At 42.2% G+C, this 9,804-nt stretch overlaps 1 long non-coding RNA gene across 2 annotated transcripts; it reads right to left on the bottom strand.

Annotated features, from left to right (window-relative positions):
• Window positions 1-1,623: 1,623 nt before the first annotated feature.
• Window positions 1,624-8,878, bottom strand: LOC141570821 (uncharacterized). Of its 2 annotated transcripts, none has more exons than XR_012495276.1 (2): window positions 8,534-8,878; window positions 1,624-3,667 (listed from the first exon to the last, which is right to left on the bottom strand). It is a non-coding gene; the product is annotated as an uncharacterized LOC141570821 (long non-coding RNA). The 2 variants fall into 2 exon arrangements; XR_012495275.1 differs by lacking the exon at window positions 8,534-8,878 and adding an exon at window positions 4,782-4,920.
• Between the last annotated feature and the right edge of the window lie 926 nt (window positions 8,879-9,804).

The raw sequence follows: 9,804 nt of genomic DNA, 5'->3' as shown, positions 1-9,804 counted from the left end.
AAAGTTTACAATTCAGTAGCTTTTAGTATATTCACAAGTTTGTTTAACCACCACTACTATGTAATTCAGAATATTTTCATCACTCCAGAAAGAAATCCCATATCCATTAGCAGTCACGCCCAGTTCCTTCCTCCTTCCAGCCCCTGGTAACCACTAATCTATTGTGTGTCTCTATGGATTTGCCTATTCTGGACATTTTGTATAAATGGAATTACATTATATGTGCCCTTTTGTGTCTTTTTTCTTTTACTTATCATAATGTTCTCAAGGTGTATGCATGATGTAGTATGGATGAGAATTTCATTCCTTTTTATGGCTGAATAATATTCCTTTGGATGGATATACCACCTTCTGTTTATCCATTTATTAGTTGATGCACATTTGGGTTATTTCTACTCTTTGACTGATTTGAATAATATTGCTATGAACTGTCACGTACAGGTGTATATAGATGCGTTTTCAATTCTCTTGAGTACTTATGTTGGAGTGGAATTGCTGGGTGATATGGTAACTCCATGTTTAACTTTTTGAGGAACTGTCAAATTGTTTTCCAAAATAGCTGTATCATTTTATATTCCCACCAGTAATATATAAAGATTCAATCACTTCACATTCTTACACTTGTTATTATCTTTTTATTATAGCCATACTAGTAAGTGTGACGTGATATCTCATCCTGATTTTGATTTGCATTTAATGACTAAAAATGCTGTGCATCTTTTTATATACATATCGGCCATTTGTATATCTTCTTTGGAGAAATGTCTATCAAATCCCTTGCCTATTTTAAAATCATGGGACGTTTGTCTTTTTAAATTGTTGCACTGTAAGAGTTCTTTATATATTTTGGATACAAGTCCCTTATCATATACGTGATTTGTAAATATTTTTACCATTCCATGGGTTGTTTTATCACTTTCTTGATAGTATGCTTTGATGCACAAATGTTTTTAAATTTTAATGAAGTCCACTTTATTTTTTCTTTTGTTGCTTGTGTTTTTTGATGTCATAGCTAAAAAACTATTGCCTAATTCAAGGTCACAAAGATTTACAGTTATGCTCTCATCTAAGATTTTTTTATTTTTAGCTTTTACATTTAGGTCTTTGATCTATTCTGAGTTACTTTTTGTATATGGTGTGAAATAGGGGTCCAACTTCATTCTTCTGCATATGAATATCCATTTGTCTCAGCATCACCTGTTAAAAAGACCATTCTATCCTTATTTGTCTTGGTAAACATGTCAAAAATGGATCTTCTTTTCTAATATAAACATTTAAAACTTTAAAATTCCATCTGAATTCTAAGTGAAAGAAGCAAGACACAAAAGACCACATAGTGTAAGAGCTTATTTATATGAAATATCCAGAATAGGCAAATCTAAAGAAACAAAATGTAGATTAATGATTACCAAGGGATAGAGGGAGGAGAATGTTGGGACTGACTGTTAATGGGTGTGGGGTTTCTTTTTGGAGTGATGAGAATGTTCTGGAATTAGACAGTGGTGATTGCTACACAGCACAGTGACTATAGTAAAAACCACTGAATTAGACACTTTAAAAGGGTGACTTTTATGTTGTCTGAATTATATCTCAATTTTTTAAATGTGAAGCTGGTTACATGAGTAAGAAGAAGAGTTGACAATTTTAACTTTATTGCACACGTGTAACAGTAGTTTCTGAGGGATCAGTAAGACGATAATCCAAATTGTGGTGATGGTTTCATGACTCAGTAAATTTACTTACAATCATTGAATCATACACTTAAAACTGGTGAATTTTATACTGTGTAAATTATAGCTCAATAAATATGTTTCAAATAAGATTTTTAAAAATTCCATGCAAAGTCTGTTTTAGATGCATAGTATAAACTTTGATATGTTCTGCCTTCATTTTCATTCCCTAAAAAGTAATTTTAAATTATCTTTGCATTATCTTCTTTGACCCAGGGTTATTTGAAATGTAATGTTTAATTTCCAAATATTCGAGTATTTTCCAAACATTTTTGTTTTTTATGTCTAATTTAATTGCCTTGTGATGAGACTTCAAATTTGTTTAGTCTTTGTTTTTTATAGCTGAAATTGTAATCTATCTTGATGAATGTTCCATGGGAACTTGAGAAGAAATACATATGCTGTTGTTGAGTGGAGTGTTCTATGTCAGTTAGGTCAAGTTAGTTCATCATGCTGTTCAAGTTTTCTGCCTATTTTTTTCTACCAGTTCTGGAGAGAGGAATGATGAAATATCAAACTATAATTGTGGATTTGTCTATGTCTTCTTTCAGTTTGGTCAATTTTTGTTTCATTTGAAGCTCTATTAGAGGGGGCACACACATTTAGGACTGTTAAGTCTTCTTAAACTTTTCTTTGCATCAGTGTGAAATTGTCCCTCTTTATCTCTGGAAATAGTCCTGTCCTCAAGACTTCCTTTTTTTGTTATTAATACAGCCATCCAGCTTTCTCATGAGAAGCCTTGCAGGGAAGGGCCTGAGTTAAATCTTTTTCCGTTCTTTTTCTTTTAAAATATGTGTGCTTTTACATTTTAAATAGGTTTCATTTAACATACTTTTCTTTCAGTTTGATGATCTCTGCTATTTAATGTTGATATTTGGATTATTTGCATTTAACTACAAGTACGTATAACCTAGTTACAGTATGTTTGATGAAGGTATACATCTTACTATTTGTTTTCTATTTGTCCCACCTGTTCTTTGTTCTTTTTTATTTTCCCCTGCCTTCTTTTGGATTGAGAGGTGCTTTTTTTTTATGATTTAATTTTATCTACAACATTGGCTTATTAGCTATACTCTCACGTCCTTTATGCTATCGTTGTTACACATTTTACTTCTTCTACATGTTATGAACTCCACGGTACTTTGTTAGTATTTTTGCTTTAATACTTAATATTAAGGGATTTTTCAATTATTTTTAAAGTCTTTTATATTTATATTTACCCTCATGTTTACCATTTCTGGCATTCTTTTGTGTAGATCCAAGTATTCCTTCTGCATAAAGAACTTCCTTTAACATTTCTTGTAATGCAGATCTGCTGGTGACAAATTTGCTAAGATTTTATTTGTCTCATTTTTAAAGAGTATTTCACTGAATACAGAATTCTAGGTTGATCTTTATTTTCCTTCAGCACATTCAAGATGTCATTCCATTGTCTTCTGGCTTGCATAGCTTGATCAGAAGTCTGCAATATTTCTTATGTTTGTTCCTCTATAAAATACATCTTTATCTCATGATAAAGTTATAATAAATAGTAGTGGGGAAGCCAGATGGCTCAGATGATTAGAGCATAAGCTCTGAGCAACAAGCTCAGATTGCAGGTTCGATTCCCACATGGACCAGTGAGATGCGCCCCCTACAACTAGATTGAAGACAACAACTTGAGCTGAGCTGCCACTGAGCTCCCAGTGGGTGGCCAGATGGCTCAATTTGTTGGAGGTGGGCTCTGAACAGCAAGGTTGCTGGTACGACTCCCGCATGGGATGGTGAGCTGTGCCTGCTGCAACTAGATTGAAAACGGTGACTGGACTTGGAGCTGAGCTGTGCCCTCCACAACTAAGAATGAAGAACAAAACTTGGCTTGGAGCTGATGGGTCCTGGGAAAAACATACTGTTCTTCCAATAAAGTCCTGGAAACTGTTCTCCTTCCCCAGTAAAATCTTTAAGAAAAAAAAGAAAGAAAAAGAAAAGAAATAGTGGTGAGAGAGGGAAGTCCCCAAAACTAGACACGACTTTGCTGAGGGTTCCAGGATATAGGGAGGCTTCATAAAAATTCTAACATCTGAAAACCATGTAGGAACAGGTATGTCAATGTAGAAGGAAGTAAAAAAATCAATAAATGTGGAGGTTACTAAAAATAAATCTCACCTGTTTTCTCAGGTGGCTGGATAGCTTCCATTTACTTCTCCAGATCTACTCTTCACCCTTCACCCTGCCCTGTACCCCACAGGATTGACCTGCCTATAGAGCATCAAAGGGACTCCTTTGACCTCTGGTTTCTAGTTGTACTCCGGCAAAGGAAATTAACAGCCGGAAGTTGGAAGGCAGGAGGATTACTTATTTCCCTAGTTCTTCCCCTTCCAAATTACTGTGGATTCGTTTTGTCTCTCCACCAAGGTCACAGTTCCTGTCAGGCAGCTCTCTCCTTATAGGTAATCTCTCTGGGTTCTAGTAACCACAGTGGTACCTCGGTCTTCGAACTTAATCCATTCCAGAAGATCATTCGAGTTCTGAAATGTTCAAGAACATCGACAGCTTGGCCTCAGGATCTTGCACTCAGCAGAAGCCACATGACATGTTCGACTTCTGAGGCGTATTCAAAAACAAGCATTTATTTCCAGGTTTACGGCGTTCGTAAACCGAAATGTTCCTCAATGGAGACATTCGAAAACCGAGGTACTAACCGTATTCTTTTTGTTTTGACCCTTCAGACTTTGGGGTGGTAACACCTCCTCAATGTTATCAAACCTAAAGTTTGATAACACCATCCGTTGTTAGTTCCCCTAAACCTGCCCATACCATGCTAAATAATCCCTTCATTAAACTCTTTTTCCCACCTGACTGATACTACAGAGTTATTGATGCCATAATTGTGAACAATCTACTGCCCATTAGTTGCATGACCTTGGGCAGATCACTTTACTGACTCCATCCTCCGTTTGCTCTTGGCCTTGCATTGCCTATTTGGGGACTTATAAATCAGAAGCTCAAGTTCAGGAGGCTGCACGACAGCAGCAGCCGTGGGGCAAATGGTGCTCCCTCCCCATTCCTTACCTCTTTTTCTGTCTTCTACTCCCACACTGTAATTCCTGGCTTAGCTATTTTGCTTCACAGGGTAATCCAAGTCCCTCCCTCCAGATCTTAGCACAGATAGCACCTAGTGAGGGCTCGTAGTGCAGCAGACCAGAGGAAGACCACCTACATGGAGATGACCATCAGTTGGGGATCATAATCAAAGTCAAGGTCACATAAGTTATTCAGCTTTTAGCCCTGGCCCGTAAGGCTCAACACACAAGGCATGTTTTTCTCCTCCTAATACATGCTTCCTGGAGAAGACGTTTTTATTTGTTAACTAGAAAAACAGATAAATAACATGAGGAAGGAAAAATGTAAAAAGATTAGGGTTTCAGATAATAAAAAGGGAAAAGTCCTGAGTTTTTAAAGACTAGAGTTATTTAAAGGTAGTCTTGAGGTCAAGAACGCAATTTAGACAGAGCTGATCACTGCAGCCTCCGCCTGGCTGATTTAGAAATGGAAGCCAATGGTACAGTAGAAAGAATCCATGAGCAAGAAGAACCAGAGTTAGTGGCCATCTACCCTGAAAGACATTAGGCCACAGTGAAAACCATAAAAGTGGACACATAATCTCTCAGTCCAAAATCACCAGTTGCACGTCCTGAGAGAGGAAAGATGAAATAGTCTTCCACCCTTCTGTGAAAACCTATCAAACTTTCTTGCCTTCCTGGGGAGGTTAATTCTGCACAGTGTACCTTCTGTGTCTTCTCCTTGATCAAAGGAACACTTAAGGCCCCTTTGAGGATTCTAACATGACAAGCCTAGTCACTTTTCAGGGTTGACGCTTCTTCCTAGAATTTCACTGACCCTTGCCCCATATATAATGCACCTCTTTCCCTTGCCCACTTTGGGACTCAGTTCCAAAACCTCTGGGACCGCTACTCCTGGGTCAGCCCCTCTCTCTCCCTGTCCCTCTAAGTCTTCTTCCTTGATTTCGGATAAGGTTTAGACTTCTTTGGGCATCAGACCTCTTCACCCTTATTCTTACATAAGCTTGAACATGACATTGCATCTTTTTTAGAGAAAAGGCCAGTGTTTCCCTGTCATGTGTTGATATTACAGGTAACCCTGACTTAGCTGAGGACACAGCCTGACAGGCTGTAGGCCTGGAGCTACACGGGAGCCCTAGGATTCCCAAGTGAGTCCGCAGGCCCCAGAGAGAGCAGAGGCCTGAGAATGGCTCCCCTTCCCTACAGTGCCTACTAGACGCCCCTTGGGACCTGCCTCCACCATGGGGAGGAGCTGTTGAAATCTGACTCAGTGTCCCTCTGTGCAGCTCTGGTTTCTGATAAGAACCTTCCATGAAAGAAGCATTGCTTTCCCTTATGTCAGCCACCCCCACTCTTGGTTCAAGGCTTGGAGGGTGTAACTCTGTGACCCATCACCCTTGACCCTGACCCTAACGAACTACTCCCACTGGGCCTTCCCGAGGAATAAGCCTATATTCGACATTTTTTACTGAAGGGAGATAAGAGACAATCCACTCAATGATTTGCTATTGTTAGAGTAATTAATACTCCAAATCCCTGAGTAGGAATGACTGAAAGGCTTAAGGCTCTTTAACTCTTCCTATTCTCAAACTAATCTGAAGTTTATTTTCCCCACCTCCTCCAGTCCTGTTTCCTCACCTGTCTGTCCACAGCCTAATTCGCTTGGTCTGGGGAGGGATTTGGCGAAAGCAAACACAACGCAGTGCAGTTGACCATTGTAGTTTCCCTACACTGGAGTTTCCCTAAAGGAAGACTTAGAGATGAAAGCTGGGTGAGACAGAGGCTAGGGGATTTTTCTTCAGGATGTTTGCATAGTAAACACTATTTTTCACCTACATTGCATATCTCTTTAGGATGGAGATTGGAGGGTTGGTGGGGAAAAGGCCCTCCCAAAACCCCTCCTGGCACCAACATTGTAGTTGGGAGTCCTTCACCCCATCATTGGAGTCTCTCCCTTCTCACTTTATTTCTTCCCTTTGTCACTCATTCAATTTCTAGCAAATCCTTCCCACTAATCTTTATCCTATCCTATCCTATCCTATCCTATCCTATCCATCCATCCATCCATCCATCCATCCATCCATCCATGATGGCAGCTCCTTCCCAATGGGAAGCAAAAGCTCTTTGACAGAGAGAAACCCTATTGTTTTCGTCCTGCCTATGGGGGTGACCCCACTTTGGGTTCATATCATGTTTGATGCCCAAGGTAATTGATGACATCACCGCACTTCTCCACAGATTCCTTTCTCCTCTTCTCATTCCCTCCCCACATCCTTTTCTCTTCTACCCTTAAATGTTTTTGTTTTTTTCTGTTTCCTCTCCTTTTTTCCTCTCCTTTTTCTTTCCCTACTCCCTGTGCTTTAGGCCTACCCAAGGCAGCCACCATAGATACTTTTTGGTAGCTATTCAAAACTGAAAGGGGCAGCTGAGCCCAATCCTAGAAGAGCTGGTAGCTCCCTCCTCCCAGGTCCCCCTTTACCCCAGACTCTCCCAGTTTGCTTGGGGCAGAGCTAAGCTGACATTTTCTACACTGGCCACTGAGGTCTAGAGTTTAAGGCCTCCCTGGGGCACCCAGGTCATCAAACCTCCATGCTGGGGCCCTGGGCTGGTTATAGCCCATCCTGTAGGAAAAAAGCATAAGCTCCCAACACAGAAAAATCTATCCTTCCTCTTGTTGCTATTTACCACAGAACAACAGAGCCAGAATTTAGGGGCCCAGCATAAATAAAGCAGTGCTATCAGCAACCAGGGCCCAGCTAATATCCTTCCAGCAGCGACCTGGGTTCTGTGCACAGAGACAATGAGTATAACCAGACCCAAGGCTCTGAGATGCAGGAGGTAGGCAGAGCAGCCACGGCACCCCATCCCTCTCCCCTGTCTCCGGCAGACCCATTGGGGGTAGGTTTCCCCAACCTGGAGCACATGGGCTGAGGATAAAGGACAGGTGGGCCTCAGGCCCACAAAGAGCTCCTCTTTAGAGTTGCATTCTTGGTTTATATCTTTCTTTCTTTCTTTCCTAAAGAGGGATCAGGCCTGGAGCCTCGGCATCTGGAATGGTTCTGCAAGCAGGCCTCAAACCTGGCTGGCACCTCCGTACTCTGGTTATCCCTTCACTGTCCAGGCCTCCAGACTCCCATCTGTCCTTCAACTGTGGGCTTCAGGCTGGAGGTTACCTTGGCGATCATCTGGTCCTGACCTTCTCAGGAGCAGATGGATCTCTGCCTAGGATTAGACCCTCCACAAGATCTGGATTTCCTAAACACGGGAGAATCATGGCAGAGGGAGCCACTCTGACTTCCAGTACACTAGGTGGGAACCAAATAGATTCAGTCAACCCATATTATTTGGGGCCACATGGGGCCTGCATTGGTGCAGATGCATTTTGATGAATGTAGATAAGGTCCCTCTCTTCCTGAAGCTATCTAGTGGAAAAGACAGAACTTGATCAAGTAATTAATGTGTGATAGCCTTTACCAAAAGGGAGTATACACAGAGGTTCCCAAGTCTGGAGAGGGGATAATCAGGGTAAGCCTTCCCTAGGAAATGGCATTTAAACAGAAGATAAGAGTGTGTTTTTCCGATTGGCCTCTTCACCCAGAGACAAGCAAGGTAAATAATAAATGTTTGTTGAATGAATGGGTGAGGAAATGAACAAGCATCTCTAGTTTTCTGAGAGCCCTTGGTGACTTACAGGATTTGGTGCTGGGTCTATTAATGTATCTACTTACCAAAAAAACCTACCTAAACTTGAAGTCATGAGTCCTCATGAGGTCTATTCATGTTATGGACATGCTGCATGCTATTCATTCCGTCTTAGAGGTGAGCATGCTGGGTCACAGCTAGGGAAGACGATACCCCTGAGATCCCACAGAGAGTCTTCCAGATTCGTCCCCTCCCTTGCAGATCACACCACGGAGAACTCTGTAAATGGACTCATCAAAGCAAGGAAGGCCAGCCCCTTGACAGGTGATTGGATTTAGATCTGAAAGCAGAGATGGGTTAAAACTCCATGAGCCCAGATGTCCTAACCACAGACCAAAGCTCAAGAGGAGGCAAGGGGAGAATAGTGCCCTAAGCCTACCCTCTCTTTCTCAGAAGAGGGTAAAATGTTCCTGGAAATTCCCGTAAGGCATCCAAATGAGCAAATCCAGGACTGTTTGCTGTAAGGTTTCCCAGCAGGATTATGGGCAGACTGACCAGCTGTTCCAGCCCCTGAGACTGTCTTAACTTCAAAGACCGGGTTCTCCGTCCCAGGAAAAACGAGCCCTACTATGAAGTGCCCCCAAACTCTCCCAGAACTCAAAACATGCCCACGTTAAGGTATTGCTCTTGGGTCTCCAGGAACCTGTCTCTAACATACAGCAATGAGCATCCTCTTCCTTCTCCCTCTCCCTCTCCACTAAGCCCCTCTGTCATGTGGGGTCTCTGGCCCCGCTCCCCGCACCAGAACGCAGGATATGGTGAGGCCAAAAAGGAACACACACAGAGCCATAGATAGGGGGTTCATACCACTATATTCTCGCTAGTGGCTGGGTTGGAGACACAGGAAGCAGGCTCCACACAGTGCGCGATCCGCCGTCTGCTTCTCTGCCACCCGCATCAACTCCCTTGCCAGCATAGCCATGGCAGTTATATTAGTGGCTAATGGCTAACTGGTAACAGCTGATGGCCACCCAGCCACAGTGGATGGCCATCTGATACAGCTGATGGCCATCTAATAATTGAGCCAGCACCTTTCCATGGGAGGCCGAGAGCCTGGAAACTGCTCTCTGGGACACTGTCCCCATGTCCTCTCCAAGAAGAGAAACTGGAGCTAGTAACATTGGGTGGAGGCAAGGCCACCATATACAGTCATATAGGTTGTTCACTGGACTAGAGGGTCGGTGGGGGCTGAAATCCAGCCTCACTCTGCTTGCCAACCTGTGCCCAATGGCATGGCTGCATCCACAGAGAGGAAGGGGTGCCTTTTCTAATTTGCACATAGGTGCCGTGTGGGTTAGCAGTGACCCTGG

This window comes from Rhinolophus sinicus, linkage group LG03, assembly GCF_036562045.2.
Source record: "Rhinolophus sinicus isolate RSC01 linkage group LG03, ASM3656204v1, whole genome shotgun sequence".
NCBI lineage: Eukaryota > Metazoa > Chordata > Mammalia > Chiroptera > Rhinolophidae > Rhinolophus > Rhinolophus sinicus.
This window is presented reverse-complemented; position numbering and strand designations above follow the sequence as displayed.